This window comes from Cinclus cinclus, chromosome 1, assembly GCF_963662255.1.
Source record: "Cinclus cinclus chromosome 1, bCinCin1.1, whole genome shotgun sequence".
Lineage (NCBI taxonomy): Eukaryota > Metazoa > Chordata > Aves > Passeriformes > Cinclidae > Cinclus > Cinclus cinclus.
Window position 1 is genome coordinate 150,131,571 of NC_085046.1, and position 21,174 is coordinate 150,152,744.

Here is a 21,174-nt window from a genome sequence, read left to right on the forward strand (position 1 = left end):
AGCAACAGATCCTTTTAAGTTCCTAAAATATTGAAATATTCTTCCAGAAATTTTAAGGTGTTTTGTTTCATCCAAGGATGATTGTGAGCTTGGAACTTTGTGTTTTGTTTGATCCCAAACCAGATTTCTGTAAATACATGGGCTGAAGCAGAAGGATGGGCACAGGTACAACCTGACCATCATGGGCATGAGAGGTGGCAGGAGATGGTTTTGTTGAACCCTGAAATCTTTTAATTCGAATATAGATATTTAGATGGCAACACAGCTGAAAAACAGAGTTTGATTTAATGGGGGAGCTCCACACAGAATTAAATGGGGATTATGTGGGGATGTTCTTAGTTCCTCTTTCCCATCCCCCACCCCCCCCTTTTTCTAAAGAAAGTGACTCTTCCCAGACTTTGGATTTTGGTTAACTTTTGTTAAAAGTCCTGATTCATTTCCCAGACATTTCAGGTGCTGACACAAACCAAGGTCACACCCAGTGCTGCCTCTCAGCTCCTGAAATCATGGAATGGAACCCAGAGTGGTTTGGGTTGGAAGGGACCTTCAAGATCATCTCCTTCCACCCCTTGCCATGGGCAGGGACACCTTCCACTATCCCAGGTTGTTCCAAGCCCCATCCAACCTGACCTTGGACACTTCCAGGGATGGGGACTCCACAAACTCTCTGGTCAACCTGTGCCAGGGTCTCACCACCCTCACAGGGAAGAATTCTTCCCAAATCCCATCTAAACCTTCTCTCTTTCATCTGAAAGCCATTCCCTGTGTCCTGTCCCTCCACCTCTTGTCCCAACTCCCTCTCCATCTCTCCTGGATCTCATTTATGCACTAGAATAGGACCTCCTTGGATCTCCTTGGAATTTTCTCCAGGCTGGACACCCCCAGCTCTCCCAGCCTGGTTCCCAAACAGAGGGGAATCCAGGAGACCTTAGCTCCATTGGCTAAACTCATTAATCAATTAATTACTGCCAAAATTAATTTTTATGTGTTTTTCCTCTCACCCATGGAAGCACAAAGCAGATGTTTCAGTAAGAAAGGAGTCAGCTCCAATTATTATCCTAAAAGGTGAAGGGAAAGTGTGAGGAGATGACAGCATTTCACTGGGTTGTTTTTCAGGTGAAAAATCATTACTGAGAATCTCACAACTTTCTCCACTTTAAACCCAAACTTTATAAAATTTAAATTATAATTTTGGGGGGAAAAGTAAAACTTAAACATGATAATGGTATTGTTTCTGACTTGTCATTCTTTATCAGGCAATTAAGTGCAATGTGACATTTTCCTGACAAAGTAGCTCTGTACAGCTGTGTCTTCCTCCAGACAAAACATAAAGCAAATTAGAATGTGTGCATCCATAAATCTCCATGGCTGCAGCTGTAGCAGGAGTGGGAAGAGGGGGAGGAGGGAATGATGAAGCATGCAGTTATTTCCTGGAGATCAGTATCATCTCCACTTTGATTTTCCTTTTGCTTTATTTTCTTTTTGGTTGTGATCCTTGATTTAAAATTTTGGAGCATTGTGTTGTCCTCTAATAGTTCTTTCTGATTTAAGATTTCAGTCCATGGAAGTTTCTAGGAATCTAAGAATTTCCTGGATTTGGGAGCAGCCCCTGTTCCTTGACATGAAACTGATGGGCAAACTGAGACCCTCAGGAACCAAACAATTTGCTCAAAATCAGAACTGTGGCACCAAAACTCACATGAAGACACCCCAAGTACATCCTTCAGCCCCAAGGAGAGATGAGCTAAATATTAATCCCTCTCTAGACACAACACAGGCTTGTGCATCCAAGTCCAGTCCATTAATCCCAAATCCATCCCCCCATCTGCTCCAGATGGATGTGTTGGCTACTTGCCATCCACCAGCCACGCTCTGGCCCTGGCAAGCCCAGGCTTTCTGCTGAATTGGGTTTTGCCTGATACAGGTGCTGTCACTCTCTGGCTGGAATTGTTTGCAAACCTTAAAGCTGGAAGTGAGGAGATTCCAAGGCCTCCCCTGGGTCTGTTTTCCTGGAGCAAAGCTGATGAGCCATTTCCCTGTGTAGCTGGCAAAACCTTTGCCTGCTGTGTTTACATAAATCACAATAAATCTCATTCAGGCAGTGAGCCATGTGCAAAGAGACATCACCACCAGATGCTCCTGCAGGCGAGGACACTAAAGAAACCCTCGGATAATTCAGCCACCAGCTCCCACAGTCACAGATTTTGGGCTGGTAAACTCGGGATAATGGAGCCCAGGAGATGTGGGGGACAAGGTTTGGACATTTGAAGCCACAATTGTAGGTCAGGGAGCACTTAGAGCTGGTAGGTTTGGTGTTCCTCACTTACATGATTCTGAATTTTATCCTATTAAGGGTCCAAAATAGACAATTTTTCCAAGAGTTTACCTGTAAAAAGTGCCTTAAAATTAGGATTAGTAAATGACTTTAGAGACAATGAATTTGAAGGAAGCAAGCCCAGATTCACAAGAGCAGCCTGAATGGAATGGGGACTGAAGACTTGGGGTAGAATTTAATCTTCACTGTGATCCTTTCACTTTAAAAAGAGCCCAAAACCTTATTTTGTGTCAGTTCCTCTATATCTGTCATTGATAGCTCCAAGAGGAGCTGAGCTCTTCTCATGGGATCCAGTGGCAGGATGGGACTGGAAGAATAAATACAAAATAAAAATGGAGCTTAATACAAAGGTGCAATAAACCTTTTCCAGAAAGTATCCCAGTGATTTTTGTTTGGTTGGTTGGTTGTTTTTTTTCTTTCTTTTTTTTTTTTTTTTTTGTTTTCCACAGAAAAATAAAGATTCAGACATAATAATCCCAAAACTTCAGGGTTAATATCAAATTTTTGGCATTGCTGAGACTATTTCATCTCTTAGTCACATCTCTGTATGGCAAATTTAATTCCACTGCTTTCAGCAATGTACTTTCCCTCAGTTTAAAGCAGTGTCAGGGAAGGAGAAACATGCTCTGAATTAATGTCAGGAATAAATTGATGTCAGGTTGAGAGAGAGAGAGAAGGGTGGTCCCAGAGGGTAAAGGACTCAATTTCTCCAGATGTAGCTCTAAATAATTAATATCTTGTTCCAGGTCCCAGCTAATCCAGCACTGCTGCAGGACTCATGATTTCTATTGCTGTTAAATGCGTTGCAAATGCTCTGCATGAGTAAACCCATCTCACCAAGGGCCTGATCTAAGCTCAGTTCACCTCTTGGCTGTGATTGCACCCTCATTATGTGTCAAACAAAGGCACCCTCTTGCTTTCCATCAGCTCTGGGAGAAAAAGTAGAAAATGACACTGTTTTGCTGTTTATTTTTGAAAAATCTGTTATTTCCAGCACAGAAAAACAGTGTAAAATATTGGTGCTGCTTTCTAGTGACAATCCAAATTAATAGGACACAGCAAACTTCATGGGGTTTAGGCAGAGGGACATGGAAAACAGGAATTACTCGAGCTAAAGAAAATAAGATTGAAGGAATGACAAAGGTTGATGACAAAATGAGTGCCAGAGGCCAGGTCTGCTGAAAACAGGAATTAACAGCAGCTGGAGTTCTCAGCGTGGATGTTGCTTTGTCCCCTCTTGATTTTGTCAAATAGGCTCCCAGGATGTTTAGAAATTGTGGAATATCCTGAGTTGGAAGAGACCCACAAGGATCATTGAGCCCAACTCCTGGTCCTGCACAGGGCACCCCAAGGATCCTACCATGAACCCTTTGTGCTAACAACTGAGTTTAAAAATTGTTCAGATTTATTTTATTTTATTTTATTTTATTTTATTTTATTTTATTTTATTTTATTTCATTTCATTTCATTTCATTTCATTTTTCTTTCTGACTCTTGGATAGAAATGGGAGCATCAAGCACAGCATCAAACACCAGACTGTCCATGCCTGCTCCAAAGGAATCTAGACCACTTGGGCTGGGTGTTCAACAGTGATCCCAGAGCTCTTCCCATTTCATAACTTCAGTTCTTTCTGGGTTTGAACCAAGTTTAATTAGAAAGGATCTTTTTTCCTAGCTCCAGCTCCTGGGAATGTGGCATTCACTATAATTTTCACAGTGGCCTGTGACAACTGAGGTGGGAAATGTGGTTTTTGGACCTTCCTGGTCTGAATGTCACTGCAGAGAACATTACAGAGTTACAAATAATGTGAATTTTATAATAATATTTTTGTTGTTGTTGTTGTGTAGAACAAAGATAAGCAAAGATAATGCAAATCCAGAGGATCTTTGAGTGAAAGGAGAACTTTCTTCTCAGGTCAAGTAATTCAAGAAGTGATTTTCAGGTTTGTCCTGGGCAGGGCCAGGAGCTGGACTTGCTGATGCTTGTAGGTCTCTTCCAACTCAGGATATTTTATGATTCTATGATTCTATTTAGAGCTCTTAGTGATATCCTGGGAGGATTCCCAGCATCCAAACACCATTCCAGAGGGATTTGGGTCTCCCTGTGCACTTCTGAGCCCTGTACAGATGTTTCAGATACCCTCAGGTACCTTTCAGACAGCTTCACTTGAGGGACAACCCCACTTACCCAGTATCTGGATGTTAGAAATCCTAATCCTGCAGCAGAGACTAACAGAGCTATGAAACACAAGATAAGACACTCTTATCTCCCTGTTTTCCTCCCCCTCACAAACCAGAGAAATCTCGATGCCTTCCCATAATCCCTCCTTTGCCTTCTTACCTGAAATCCATGAGGGCTTTATGAAGAATGCAGAATTTCTCCACAGAGCTCAGGGTTTTTTAATCTCTTCTGAACATTTTAATCTCTAATTTTTCATTGATTGCAACTGATCTCTTTGAGGATTCAGTTTTCTCTTTTTTTATTAAAGCGGAGTGAATGCTGAAATTCAAATTATTTCTCACCTGTAGATGAGAAGAGGGTGGTTCTCAGTGCACAAAGGCAGCTTTGATGTTTCACTTCTACCCCACAGACCAAGTCACAGCAGTGAACCTATTCCTTCGTGCCTCAGTTTCCCTTTTCAGAATCACATCCGTGTATTCCAAGAGCCTGGAGCAACAGGACAGGGAGGAATGGCTTCAAATTGAAAGAGAGTAAGGTTAGATGGGATATTAGGAAGAAATTCTTCCCTGTGAGGGTGGTGAGGTCCTGGTAGAGCTTTCCTAGAGGAGCTGTGGCTGATCCATCCCTGGAAATGTTTAAGGCTGGGTTAGATGGGGCTTGGAGCAACCTGGGATAGTGGAAGATTTCCCTGGGGTTGGAACTGGATGATCTTTAAGGTCTTTTGCCACACAAACCATTCAATTCATAAAATTCCAACATTTCTGGACGTTTTTCCCAGAGAAGTTTTTGCCAGGGATAACTGATGGTGTCTGATGACATCATCCTGTCTGACGATGACGTGAGGAGTGACATAAATGATCCACAGGATGGGGATTTCTTTCCATTAAGCCCATCCAAAGCAAGATCATGGTGCTATAGTGGAAATTTTCCATCAAAAGCAGAAAGTCCAGGGAATTTCATTTCATTTCTCCTTACCGGAGTTCCACCAGCAGCAACCACCAGTTGTTCAGTGACAAAGCACAGCTGGATTACTCTCCAATCTTATGTTGTGCCAACTTCAAATTTCATGGTTAAAAACATCTGTTAAACCTGCTGACTAACCACAAGCTTAAAAACCCTCCAGAGGGATTTCTACAGAATAGTTTTAAATTAAAAGAGGGTGAATCTATATTAGCTACAAGGAAGAAATCCTTCCTTGAGAGGGTGGTGAGGCCCTGGCACAGGTTTCCCAGAGAAGCTGTGGCTGCCCCTGGATCCCTGGAAGTGTCCAAGGCCAGGTTGGATGGGGCTTCGAGCACCCTGGGATAGAGGGAGGTGTCCCTGGCCATGGCAGGGGTTTGGAATAGGATGATCCTTAAGGTTTTTTCCAACCCAAACCATTCTATGATTCCATGCTATTCAAGGTCTGTAAATCTGTGTTTTCTCAGGAGCGGTCAAGAGTGATTGAATCAAGGACTTCACCCCAGAAATAATTCAAGTTCAGGACACCTGAATGAAGATCTTCAACTCCTTGTTGCCTCCAGCCAGTTTCTCCACACTCCTATAAAAGTTCCCAGTGCACTTCCAAAGTGCAAAGCACTAGACCTCTTTTTTTTATATGAATATTCCATAAATCAATTTTCCTTGCTCTTCAATCATTCTTGTTTCAGACGCATCTTTGTCCAGTTTGACATTGGAATCAATGGAGATATAAAAGTGATAAATCATCTGCTTTGTTGTAAATGGCAACTTCAGCACAGGGAACAGCCCCGCCGAGGAATACTCGGAAAGAACAGAGGTACAGAGAGGAAATCTTTGCAGTCGTGGGGCAGAACTGGTATTACTTTATACTTGACAAGTTCTTTTCACATATTAATGATATCAGAGAGTACCTCTTACACAGCACCTTCCGTGCCACCTTTCCATCATTTATTTGAAGGGATAAAAAGAAAAGAAAAAACAAAAGAAAGATGACTTACATGTGGCCCTGCAGTGATAAACTGGAATGCATTAAGCTTGAGGAAGAGAAAACAAACAAGAAAACAAAGCAGTCTTGAACTTACACATAAATGTGGTTTATTTTTTCATGGATTTTATGGAAAAATAAATAAATTCCCATTTCAAAGATTTGGAGTTTCTGTTGGAGAAATGACAATCTGGGGGTTTTTTTATGACTTAATTATAAACAATAGGAGGAAAAAATAAAAATCAACAATAAAAATCAAAGACAGACACTAGGTGTTTTTAAAAATATAAATATTGAATTCAAGGCCACTTTTTCCTCAGCAACATATTTCCAAAATCACACAGAGGAAACCCCAAATTCCACAATTATTTCTGGAACATGATGCAAACATTTATCATATTTTGAGGGCAATGAGCACACGTTGAAGGCTCCACTCAGTTGCTCACAAAAGATATTTTGTGGAATTTGGGATGCTCTGGGATATTAAACACATCCACATAGGACTGGAAACCTGGAGTTACTCACATCCTTCCAGAGCTAGAGAGGTGTTTGGAAGTACCAGAATATCCGAAAAGTCCTGGGTGTAAATATAAGGAAAGGGAGGTAAATAACAGTAAGGGGTGATGGGGATAGTGGGATTTAAAGCCCCATCCAAATAAATGCACATCCACTGTGGGATAAGACACTTGGGACAACATCATCCCTCTCCCACAGTGGGCCAGAGCCCCAATTCCTATGGAAAGGTGCCCAGCAGGAGCTGAGGTGGACACATCCCTGTGGAGTGAAATTTGGACTTGACTCCTCCCCACACTTTGGGATTTTGTGGTGTCCAGGGGTATCCATGGGACACAGACCTCACCTGTGTCCTTCAGGATCCATGGCCAGAAGTCATCTGCGATTCCCCAGAGCATCTCCAAAGCTTCCAAATGGAATTTTGAAGGCATGAAGTATTTATTCATATCAACCCCTCCTAGCTTGGAGGCTTTGTTTGACTGGAATTTGACTGGAAGCCTTCCCTTCAGACAGCTAAACTTGGGTGAACTGAATCCTATTTATCCTGGCCTTGTTCCTGCCTTAATTTTGACATCTCCATCATTATGTAATAATAACCTTTTCAGAGTGCTTTTGGCTATGGGAAATATTCTCCAGCCCGACTGCTAGAGTTTCATTTTGGGAACAGCTCCCTTCACATTCAATCAGCTGCTGGTTTGTTTTTTTTCTTCATGTGAAAATATTCATCACTTCAGCACTTGTATGAAAAAGAATTGGAGGCATCTAAGTACAGGAGATTTCAGTTTTTCAGAGCTGATGGCATTAAACATAATCAGGAAAGTTTGTCCAGCCACAATCTGTGTGAAGTGAGAATGTTTCACTGTTATCAGACAGGTTGTTAAATGACCTTTAAGTTCTTCTTTCTTCCTTTTCCCCTGCAAAGCACTTTTTACTTTGCATAGGCTCCTGAATCAAAATCTCTGCAATAATTGCATTTTCCAGCTCTCGTGCACTTGTCCCCAGATGACTCCTAAGTAAAGCCTCCTAACTGCAGGGAGCTTGGGTGGTTACAGCCACTAAGACTCAGAGAAAAGAATGCTCAGGAGGTGAGGAATGACCTGAGGGCATTGGCTCTGCACAGAGCCGGGGACGCGAGCTGACTTTTCACACAATAAAATTATTGTCCTTTCCTCTTTGGCTCTTGCTGTTCCCATAACCCAAACATTTTCCCTCATTTTCCACAACAATAACTTCCAAATCTATATGGGGTTTCTCCAGCTGAGTACCTCAGTGAACTTTCACAGTCCCCTTTCCAAGATAAAGCTGCCTCTCTAAGACATAAAATAGGTCATAAAAGTCCTGAAGTTGTTGTGAGGAACAAGTTCTCAGCATTTCCCAGCTCCATCCCTCATGACACCTGGGGTTGCCAGCTTCCAACAGCTTCATGACATCCATGGAACAAACTGAAAAAACTAAAATGAACTAAAATTCTAACTTTATTCCCTTCCATCACTGTGGCTTCCGTTCTTTTTGCCATTTCCTCTTGATCTGCTCATCCCAAGCAGATTTTGCAAAGAGGGAAATGACACCATAGGGATGTGTGAGGTCAAGGAATATTTCAATATAAAAAAGAGCTGGATCTCCTATTTCTTCAAGCCATGAGACATTAACCCTTCATCACCACTGGCACAAAGGCTTCAGGAAGGTCAAGGAACTGAAAACAGACAGAAAATTACCAGCTCAAAGGAAACATCCTGAACTGGTTATCCCTCAGGAGAACAACAAAGCCATCATCCCAAATGGGAAACCCGGTGAGCTGTAGACTAATGGGACATAAAGCCAACATTATGGGAAGCAGAAAAAAGAGAACTGATATATATATCAGGGTTGTTGAGAGAAAGGGGTTGGGGCTCTTCTCCCGTCAAAAACAAAAGGACAAGGGGAAATGGGCTCAGGGGAGGTTTATTTGGGTATTAGGAAGATATTCTTCCCCCAGAAGGTGGCTAGGCACTGGAATGGAATGATCACACCCCCAAGGCTGCCAGAGCTCAATAAATGTTTGGACAATGCTCTCAGGCAAAGGGTGGGATTTTTGGGGTATCCTGTGCAGGGTGTGGAGTTGGACTTGATCCTTGTGGGTCCCTTCCAGCATGGGATATTTTATCACTCATTTGAAGCATCAGGGTTCAAAAATTCAGGTGGCAGCAAGGGCGAAGACATGAGGGTTTGAAGACGTGGTCCTGTGCAGTCCATCCAAGCCTAGTCACTGGAGAAATCCATGGAATATGCGTGAGTATTTCTAGAGTAACTTCAGTCCTGGCCAGCTCAGAGGAGGAACAGGATCAGTCCATCAGAGCTTTTCATATTTCTGGGAGTGCTGGATGTTAAAAAATGGATGTTTAAATGGATGTTGTTTCTATGGATGACATTGGTTTGTGTTTCCTGTCCCCATTGATCTGTGTGATTGGCCATGGATATGCAGATATATGGGCATATAAATATAAACTAAAACATACTGGGGGCTCCCAGCTGGAAAATGTGCTTGGTTTTCCTGCTGGCTCCACCTGGGGACATGGAGCTGCAGCAGCCTCTCGTATATTGGGTTATTGGATTTAACAACCTCTAACAGATCATAACAGACATTAGGGACAATGAAAGTGCTTGTACCAGGCTGCAGAGAGAAAGCAAAATAAAACAAACCTACAACAAAAAAAATCAGTTCTGGTACAAGCAGAAAATGCTTGTTCAATAGTCCAGCAATCCTTTATGACCTTCTCTTGTTTCTTTATGTAGATTTGATTCCCTTGGCTCCAGCTGGGAGACAGTTCCATGGTCTTCCTGTTCTTATTATTTCTTAAATCCATTTTTTTAAATATTTTTATTATTTTTCATTCTTCTATTTCCTCTATGCCAACATTGTCTGCCCAGCACATAATGGGGTTTTTGGGATTGTCCTGAGCAGGGTGAACAATTGGACCCCATGGTCCTTGTGGGTCCCTTGAAACTCAGGATATTTAATAATCCTGTGTTACACTGATGCTCTGCTTTCTTTACCCTGGGATTCTGCAGGTGCTGCCTAGGGGAAAAAAATAAATTAAAAATTGTGCTGCAGGGGGTTTGGATGCTATTTTAAAGGTGTATTAAATAAATTTCCTCTTAGTCGACAATTTTCTAACCTTCTCAAGGTCTCTTCTCATAAAAGAGGTTCCTTTAAATGGCTTTTCTCTGCTCATGAGAGTGGTGAGCTTTTCTTTCAGGTGGGTTCTTAGCGGTACAAATCAGGAATGTCTCCTGGTTTCTTCTAGAAACACCTCCCCAAACCCTCTCCAGGCCTGTGCTCAGATCTCCTTACCTCTGACTGTTCCAGTGACTGAGCCCAGATATCAGAAATTGAGTCATTTTTATTATTTTCCCAAATGCCCCGGTTCCCTTGCAGCTCTCTTCCCTTCCAACTCCTGTTGATGGCTGTATTTTGCAAAGTGGCACAACCCTTCTGCTGTGATATTTTCATCCTCTCCAAAGTGACATTTCCCAGCTTCAGCACAGAAGCCTGGCTCTGTTACCAGCAGGTTGTTGAATCCCTCTGTTCCTTATCTCACAAAATGAGGAGCCTAATGAGGCTGGAGCTGTACTTTCACTGAATTGTCAGATATTCAAAGCAAAACCCATTTTTCCCCCAGGGGAACATTCTCTGCCTTGATTGAATTGATGCCTTTGTATGGTGTTTTCATCCCAATTTAGCTACACCAAAGGAGATATCAGCCAACATTCCTGTTTCAATAAGGGGTTCCAAGGGTTTTTCGGGGAAAACAGGAGAGTAGGAGCTCTGTCAATTTAACTCCCATGCGAAAGGCATGGGCACCAAGCTAAAGTCCAAAGGAAACCTACATTCAAAAAGGGTGGAAAATTCAACCAGAGTCTACATGGGTAAGTTTAGACTGGATATTAGGAAAAAATTCTTCCCTAAGGGGGTACAGGTTGCCCAGAGAAGCTGTGGCTGCCCCATCCCTGGAAGTGTTCAAAGCCAGGTTGGACAGGGCTTGGAAAAACCTGGAATAGTGGAAGATGTCCCTGGTGGATTTAATTGGAATCAGATGACCTTTAAAGATCTTTTCCAACTCAAAACATTCCAGGACTCCATGATTTTTGCGCCAAATACAAAGTGAGAATCATGGGCAGAACAAAGACTGAGATCTGACGTGTTCTGTTGCCTCCCGAAAATCAGTCCCTTTCCACTGCCTTTTTTGTGCTGTTCCCCACACGCCAGGACACTTCCACATCCATTTTTCCTGCAGCACTGGAGCAGTTCCCATCTTGGTGCTGTCCATCCCACCCCTCGCTTTGCTCTGCTCAGCTCACAGGGACATTTCACAATGCTCGAAGCTACTTTATCCAGACAGAGAGGATTTGTAAAGCACGGACACCCCCTCCTGGCTACTAAGCTGAGTCAAAAAAAAATCCTGGATATCCATAATCATGAGGCTGTTTCCAAATAAGCAGCCATGCATGAGGTGATCAGGGCAAAGCAGCTCTCAGGAACACAGCAGAACATCCCGAGAATTCAGAATAGGTGTTGGCAGAAAATTTCCTAATGCAGCGAGGAAATCATCCAGTCACAAAGGCAGTTTATACTTTCAAATTTTCACTTTTATCTATTTATTTTTTTTTTATTGCCGCCTTAAAGAGAAAGAATGAGGAAGAGGGAAAACAGTAATGATGGCATTCCATAAAAGGGTAACAGATCACAAGAGGCTGATCCATCCAGGTTGACAAAGGACAGGATGACAGCAATGTGGAGACAAGGAAATCTGTGTTGAGCATTTTTGATCGTAATAGGAAGATGTCACCCTGCTAATGAGACATCTAAAGTGCAATCAAGAATTAAAATCTATATTCAGAGCAAAGCAAACAAAACTCTGCTTTTAGGTCCAGGCCTGGGAAGTTTCATTATTTGAAAAAATTCATAGAATGGTTTGGTTTGGAAGGGACCTAAAAATCATTGAATTGCACCTCCTGCCGTGGGCAAGGACACCTTCCCCTAGACTCCTCCTCATTCTGGTCTTAATATACAATTTATATATTGAGTATCTGATAACAAATTAAATATTGCCTGGTGATCCCTGTGGATCCCTTCCAACTCAGGACTTCCTGTGATTCCATGATACTCATTGGGATGTTTTTCCCACCTCCAGTGATCTCTGTGTGGAGAGATCCTGAGCCAGGAGCCCTATCTTCAAACTATAAAATATCTAAATTCTTTTCCTTCCATGGATTTGCCCCACTGCTTTGCAAACTCTGCAGCCAAGACCTCCACAGCTTCATAAGGCTTTGGGAAGAACCAAACTTTTTTTGTTCTAAATTTGCCACCTTTAAACACACAGGTTTTTCACTCAGAGACAAATTTTCTTCATCTGCTCTCTCCAAGCAAATAAATAGTTTTGAAAAACTTCTTTAATATCCTTTCTTAGCTGTCCTTTTTCTGGGATGAAAAATCCTGAACTGAAGCCCCCTGCCCTGAGAGGAGTCCTTTGCCCATTGCCTCTGTTTGGAAAAAAAAAAAAAAAAAAAATGGTTATTTCTATTTTTTTCTTGGCTGGCAATGGCAGGTAATGGAGACAGCTGCCTCCACTTCTGAAAAAGTGGTGGGAGGAAAAAAAGTAAATTTGCAGCTATGAAAAATTTAGGATCACTGTTCATTCTTCCCTGTTAAAATCAGTAAGCAGAGCACGTCTCCATCTCCTGGTTTTTGACATTCCCACTGGTCCCAGCAAACAGGCTGGCATTGGGCTGACACATATTCCCACACATGGTTTAGGTGACCTGAAATAGGTCCCAGCTTCTTACTGTGGCTGTTTGGGGTATTTGGCTTGATGGGGATTTTTTTGGATTTGCCTTCAGTGAGGGGGAAAAAAAAAAAAAAATCACCCCAAACAACACAAAGCAGAACCTCACTCCTGTTTCAGCAAGAAAATCACTCCATGAGGGAGACTCCCTGTTCACACAGCTCCCCAGCCTGAGAGATGCTAGGTTTGCTGGTGGTAAGAGTTGCACAAAAAGTCAGAAAATAGGCACTCCGAGCCTTGTTTTGCATAGCACGAGGCACTGGAGCCATTTCTGTAACATCATGACAGTCTCTGGATCGAAAACAAAAGAAGAGACAGCAACAGATGTTATCTGTCCTCTTCCCTTGCTGTGTATCTGTAAAATCTGTCCAAGTGATGAAAAGGTTCAGGGTTTGCCTGGCAGGTGCCTTTACACGCTTGTAATGCCTCTGTCCCCTCACTCCCTTCACGACCTGCTTTCCACAAGCTGTGCACAGCCTTTAGACTGAGCTTTTTATATCACATTTTTAACTTTAATCACTGCAGTGGTGCCACCTGCTCCTCTTAAACCAGCCCTGGGTTGTCGCCTCCTTGTTCTTTACTCAACCATTTCATGATCTCCTCCGCAGTTCCACCCACTCTGGTGGCTCTGATGAGGAAGTTATTATAATATAATATAATATAATATAATATAATATAATATAATATAATATAACAATTTTATATTATTTAATTATTATTATATTATATTATGTTATATAAAATTATATAAAATTATATAACAGTTTTGGTTGGAATGGACCTGCCAAGCCATCTCATTCCAAACCCCTGCCATGGGCAGGGACACCTTCCACATTCCAGGTTGCTCCAATCCCATCCAGCCTGGCCTTGGACACTTCCAGGGATCCAGGGGCAGCCACAGCTTCTTGGGACAACCTGTGCCAGGGCCTCACCACCCTCACAGCCAAGAATTTCTTTGTAATTTCTAATCAAAAGTTACCTTTTGTCAGTTCAAAACTTACCTTTTATCAGTTTAAAACCACTTCCCTTTTCCTGCCACCCCAGGCTTTTGTAAAAATCTCTTTCCATTTTTTTATCCAGCTCCTCCAGGTACTGGAAGGCCACAATTAGGTCAGCCCAAAGTTTCCCAGGCTGAACAATCCCAATTCTCTCAGCCCTTCCTCACAGCAGAGCTGCTCCATCCCTCTGATCACCTTGGTGCCTCCTCTGGACTTGCTCCAACAGCTCCACATCCTTCCAGAGCTGAACCCAGAGCTGAATCCAGGTGGGATGTAAGTCAGGCACTGGTTTCCTCACCAGACCTAAGTGGATGTTGGCTTGACCTCCAACCTCACCTGACCTCTGAACTCCTATCTCAGCCTCGCATTCCCATCAGTCCAACCTCTATCCTGGAATTATTCCACTCCATAAACCCAAAACTCTTCCTAGAAATTCAGCAGTTGCGCACCCAACCAGTGACCCTGGGAGAACGAGCAGAGCATCCTGAGGCCTTCAAAAGGAATTTCACTGTGCTCCAGAGGTGTTTGCTCCAGGATTTACTGCCCTGAGCTGGCACTCAGCCTGTCCCAAGCTCAGCTGTGCTGGAGTCTCCCACACACCTGCCACGAGCCTGTCACATCCCTGGCTGATATTCCCTAACAAACACAGAGCTGGGATGCACCATCTCCCCCTGCCTGGCACGGAACTGCTGCTTTCACTGTAAAACATCAACAATTTTTCCCTAACTCTGATTCCCATTATGATAATGATGCAAATTACCTTGGAACAGACAATTCCTCCATCCTAGGCTTGTTCAGATTTTATATTTAAACCCTGTTTACCTGCAAGGATTCCTGAGGTGGATCACGGTAGGTGTTTCATCGGAACCTACAGCTTCAAAAAGTTGTTGAGGACAAGAAGAGACAACCACTGTCAAATGCAATTTGAGGAATTATAACAAAACATTCACACTGGGAAATGTGGGGTTCTTAAAAGCAGGAGCAATTCATCACTGCAGGAAATATGACACCTCAGAAAAGAGGTGTGATTTTGTCTGCATAAATGAAAAATGTGGGCACCTTGGAAAGAGGTGACAAGAGGTTACTGTTGTAAGTGTAGGAGTTACAGGCATGAGGTTCTGGTATGGGTTTTACACACAGTGTGTCATGCTGGGACATTCCAGCTCCTCCTGGCTCCTCACTGCCAAGGAGGGAGAAAAACAAAATAAAGGATCATCAAATTGTTAAGTTAGGAAAATAACTCCAGGATCATCAAGTCCAAATTTTAATCAAATACCATTATTTCTGCTAAATCACAGAATGAAATGCCAGGTCCACTCACTTTGTGAACATTTCCAGGGATGGTGACTTCATCACTTCCCTTGGAAACCTCTTCTAGTGCTTAACCTCTCTTTCAGGGAAGATATTTTTCCAAAATCAAACCTGAAACTCCCCCAATGCAAGCTGAGGTCGATTCCTCTTGCCCTGTCTCTTGTTGCCTGGGAAAAAGAAACCAACACCCACCTTGTCACAACCTCCTTTCAGGGAGCTGTGGAGGGCAATAAGGTTTTTCCTGAGCCTGTTTTTTCTCTAGACTTAGCAGTCTCAGTATCCTCAGCTGCCCCTTGTAGGATTTACCCTTCACCAGCTTTGCTGTCCTTCTCTGATTACAAATTACAGTCACTTCAGAGCTTTGAGTGGAATATTCAGGAATGTCTTAAAAAAAGGCATCAACTCTCCTGCAGCTTCTACAATTTGGAGTCTTCAGGCTTCAAGGGCTCCCTCTCAGTGGCAGTGCCAACCAAAATAGAAGAACCTCTCCCAGTTAGTGACCCAATCGGACACGATCCATTTTTACCTTGGCTGCCTGGTTTTATTTCCTCTCTTTGGGAACTCCCAAGTGAAACACTGGGATTTGCCAGGGTGGTGAATGGCTCAGACACTGAAGCTTACATTTGTGTTTGGGATCATAAACCACAGGGATCGTGGGAGTCAGGAACTTGTTCACAGGCCAAGGTTTCTTTTAAATCCCTTGGGCTTTTAAGTCTAAGCAGGCTGAATGACTGGAGCTCTTCATCAGCAGCAATTTCTGCATTGCTTTCTATTAAAGTGTCACCATATCCACAGCCAGGGTTGAAAATGCATTTATATATCAATCCCCATCCTCTTTTTCTCAAGGTTAGCAGAGAAAATGAAACAACCCAATCAGTCCTGATGCTCATGTTTGTTTTATTAAAATTCATGGGTGATCTTATCATTTTTCTTACCCAAAACGGGTGTATTAAAACTGACATTTCTATCAAAGGCAGATAAAATTCAGAGTACAGGAGTTTTAATCTGTATTTCTTTTTTTCCCTCTGCTAAACTGATTGAAAAATGACATGGATCTTCCTTTTCTCCCTTCCTTCTGTCTTACAAATGCTTTGTCTTTACAAAACCTCACTGACTTTAGGAGAAGAGAATCTAGTGTTCTCAACTCATCTGACCACCTGCCTCATCCAGGGCACAAAAATCCACCAGCACCTCCCTGCAAAGAAAGAGCCAGAACGAAGAACTAAAATCTTGTTCCAGATGTATTTAAGACCAGGTTGGATGGGGTCTGGAGCAACCTGACCTAGGGGGAGGTGTCCCTGCCCACAGCATGGGTGATGATGTTGAAGGTCCCTTCCAACCCAGGCCATTCCATGATTCTGTGGTTCTATGTCATGCTTTTTTTCTCACTCTAAATTTTTGGATATTTCAGGCTGTTTGTTCCAAGGCCAAATCAACCTGGCCTTGAGCACTTCCTGTGATGAGGCAGCCAAAATTTCTCTGAGCGTCCTTTTTCAATGCCTGGTCACCCTCATATAAAAAAAGTTATTCCTAATATCTAATTTCCCCTCTGTCAGTTCAAAGTCACTGCCCCCTGTCCTGTCACTCCAGGCCCTTTTAAATAGTCTCTCCTCCATCTTTCTTTGCTCCCTTCAGGTATCAGAAGGCCACAGTTTGGTCATCCCAAAGCTTCTCTTCTCCAGGATGAACAATCCCAGTTCTCCTAAACTTTCCTCGTAGTAGTTACTTCATCCCTCTGATCCCTTTGGTGCCTCCTCTGGACTCAACCCAGCACCTACACATCCTTCCTGTGCTGGGGACCCCAGAGCTGGAGGCAGCTCTGCAGGTGGGTTCTTCTCAAGGCCATGTCACCATCAGTCACCCCAGAGATCACAGAATCAGTGAGGCTGGAAAAGATATCCGAGGTCATCAAGTCCAAACTGTGTCCCAACACCAACTTGTCCACCAGTCCACGGCACTACGTGACACATCTAGTCTTTTCTTAAGCATGTCCAGAGACAGAGGTCAAAATGTTGTCAATATTATGGTCGCAGATTAGATCCACCAGGTTGTGGGAGAAGTCCCAAAGAAACGGTGGGGAGAAATCCCCAGGAAAACCCTCAGAACAAACCCATGTGTTGGGTTAATATTCACTCAGGTTCAGGTAGGAGCACCCACATTCCTCCCCTGGGGTGGGGAGTTTCAAATGAATGATAGAACCAGGATACACAGATGATGTAATGTGATGGATCATGGAAGACTTCGGGAATTTTTGACACCTTCTAAGATACAGCTGCCCATTAAAAATCAGCCCAGTTGAGCCCATTATGGCCCATTATGGCCCATCAGCAGAGATTAGCACCTTGAGGCCACCTGGGAATTCCCAGGCAGGGGATTTATCCCAGCTGAGTACCCCAATTAAGGACAAGGAGATATTCACATATTACAGTGAGTTTTATTGGCTTTAAGCTAACAAGGTAAAAATGGTGATGTATCTCTCTCTCTGTCCAATTAAGAATGGACACCTAAATTATTTTTACTTTTAACCCAATAACCAATCACCCATGACCTGCAATGCAGATTTCTCTATCCAATTACAAAAATACCACCTAGACCCATGAAAAAGAAGGTGAAGAAGAAAGACAAAACCTCCTTCTTGCCTTCTATATATTACTATATTCTAAAACCTTATATTGTAAGTTTTCCACCATGTGATATTACACACTTCTATTCAAACTACATACCAGTGTTCCCAGTTCTATCAAACAACTTTGGAAGTCTTCTCCACAGCCTCAGGTCAAAAGCAGTGTTTTCTTGTGGGTAAGTGCCTGTCAGCACAGAAAGTCTAAAATTCTCAGTTTCCAGGGTTCCAACAGCTCCCCCCTCACAGGATTTGCCTCCTACCTTGTTCAACACCCGGGTGTAACCTGAGGCGGGCTCTGCTCACCCTCTCCTCCTGGGTGGGTGTTTTACTTGATTCCCCCAATGTTTGAACCATTAACCTGCTCAATGTCCCACATCCTCTCAGACCAGTGGCATTCCTGTCAAATGTAGAAGGACTCCAGAGGTTTCCAGCACATTCTTTGATCTCCAGCCCATGTCTGCAGTGCCTGCACAAACACCAGCCAGAGGTTTCCAGCTGTCCTTACCTTCACTGGGGAAGCTGCTGCCCCGCTCCCATTGTCTTGGGATTTATTAAGAGCTATTTATGCCAGAGCCAATATTTCCTTCTGTTATCCCATCTATTTGTGATGTCCTCTGCAGCTCCACTACGTTGCTTTGATTTATGATTCATTTTATTTTATTTTCTTCAGGGTTCTGCTGTATTTATTAATGTTGCCCTGAAGAGATGATTTTTAAATGTACCAGTCCCAGAAACTTCATCGAGGCTCCCCGCTCCCCGCCTGCACACAAATAATCTCCTTCTTTTGAATAAGTCATTGTTTTTTTGAAGAGAAATAAATTTTCATAAAAAGTTTTCATATCAGACCCAATGTGGGGGTCATTAATAAACATCTTTCACCTGTTAATGAGAATGATTTGAGTTTCTGTGCTGTTCCTATTTATAGGTAAGGGTCTAATTAAGAGTTGATTTAAAAAAGAAGTTGTTGCAATTGATGTCCTTTAGTGGGAGAAGGGAATATGTTATTATGCAATTTTATTAGACTAAAATAAATTTCTAGAATTTGAAAAAAAACCCTATTTCTGTTGTCTCACAGAATATACAAAAATCCCTGCTATCTGAGCTGGAAATGAATTCTAGGACACCGAGACCTGAGAGGCAGCAAAGTCTCATTCCCTAGAGCCATTTCCAAGTTTATATCTGGACTATTTTGAATATTCTAAGCTACAGCACCCCTTTCCCTCTTCTTCCTTCAGCCCTGGGGGTATTTCCACTCTGACTCCATCTGTCTCCTTTCCTTTTACACCACTTAAGAGCTGTACCCCAATTCCATCATCCTTTCCAGTGGCTTTGGCTCTGATGAGTAACTCGCAGAAGCCTAGAATGGTTTGGGATGGAAGGAACTTTAGAAATCACCCAATTCCCACCCCTATGCCATAGGCAGGGAGCAATCCTTGTTATCTTAAGCCATCCAAGAAAACCAGAACTGCTTATCTTGCATTCCCCTGACTCTCCCTGGTTAAAATACACTCCTGGTACAACACTAAGGAAGCAGGACATGGGGAAATGGCCTTAAACTTGGGGACCAGGTTTAGATTGAATATTAGGAGAAATTCTTCCCTGTGAGGGCAGTGAGGCCCTGGAACAGGTTGCCCAGAAAACCTGTGGCTGGCCCATCCCTGCAAGTGTTCAAGGCCAGGTTGGATGGGATTGGATCATCTTGGGATAGTGGAAACTGTCCCTGCCCATGGCAGGGGGCTGGAATGAGGTGATCTTGAAGGTCCATTCCGATCCAAACCATTCTGGGATTCTATGGTCTTGGTCCCACAAATCAGTCCCACACTTGGAGTTAATTCTCCCTTTTTACCAACCACTGTAAACATCCCCTGACTCACTAGGACCACAAGTTCCCACTGCTTTGTCCCACTTTTCCCATTCCCACCAGCACAAAAAAAGGCTTTATTTTCATATTCTGCCCCCGTGTTTGCTTTTCTTATGTCTTGGACTGACTTAGCCTCCTGAGCAGCTCAGCCATGCTCCAAATCTCCAGCCATCTCCCTGAAAATCCTTGTTCATTCCCCTCGCCTCCACAATGACAAACGATTGTGCCATCCCTCCACTCCAGGGTCCTGCACCGAGTGACAACGAGTTTCTAATCTCACCGCATTGTTCATCTCTTTCTCCCCTTAATCTCCATCAGTTCCGTGTGTCAACAGCACTTGCTCGAAATCACTTATCACACACAAAATTTATTTAGAATTAATCAGAGACAATTTGAGGTGTTTATTAAAGCAGCAACAATCTCAGCTTGACCTTGAGGCAGGATTTGTATTTCAAAGAAACAACTTTTTTGTTTTATTTTTTTGTTGTTGTTGTTGCTTGATACTGAGTGGAAAAACTTGCATTAAGGAACTAACGAAGGTGAAAGCTGCTGCCAGAGACAAATTCAGCTTAACAAACTTCACATTTTCTCTGGGTTTTTTTTGGGGGGTTGTTTGAGAAAAAAAACACACAAACTATGCAGGAATGACCTGCCCTGGCTCTGTCAGAGCTGAGAAAGGGTCTTATTGTTCTGGTTCCCTCCTCAAACCTCATATCCTCAGACAGGAGAAGGGGCAAGACCCAGGTCACACAGAAATACTGTTATTTCTCTTTCCTTGTTAAATCATTTTCAACTGAGAGCAGAAGATGGTTCTGAGGAGATTCTCTGGTACTGAACTGAGTGTCTCTGGTACTGACTAATTAAACTGGGATGGTTTTACCAAAAGAAACATTCAGTTCTCCTGGGGGCAGAGACCCAGACTCTCCATATCTCCATCTTCAGGTGACTGTTAACCACTCAAATTAAAAAAAAAAAAAAAAATGTTGAGAAAATCTTGCACCTAGCTCTGGATGTAATTCCTTCTGGAAATACAGTTGGACACCTCAACTCAGCAGTCACAGTCAGTGGTTTTACTGTTAATGTTTATTTTTTCCTCTTTTATTTACCTAATCCTAAGCAATTCAGATCTGTTACAGAATTGAATAAACCTCCTCACACCCCTCACCCCATATATTCTGATCAGTTCTGATCCAATAATTTCTGGTCCATACACGTGAGACAGGTTTTGTGCCACACTCCAAGGAAACCCAAATTGAAAATTCCTGTTGACTCTGCCGGGAATGACCAACTGATCCTTTTCCAACTTCAGCATCTGCACAGACCCGTCTTTCCAGGAGTGCAGGAAGGCTTTCCAAGCATCTTGGCATCTCCCTGTCAGCCAGAGAGGATTAAACATCTCCTGTTAACAGCTCTGCTGCTGCGGGATGCTCAGAGCAGCCCCTCTTGGGATGGAGCAGCACCTTGGGCTGAGACACTGACCTCATGCTTCCAAAATAATTTCTCCCTTAATCAGCCTTGTCAAAGCCTGACTGTCCCAGGGAGAAATCTCTCACTCCCTGTTTCTCCATCTCCTCCATCCAAGGG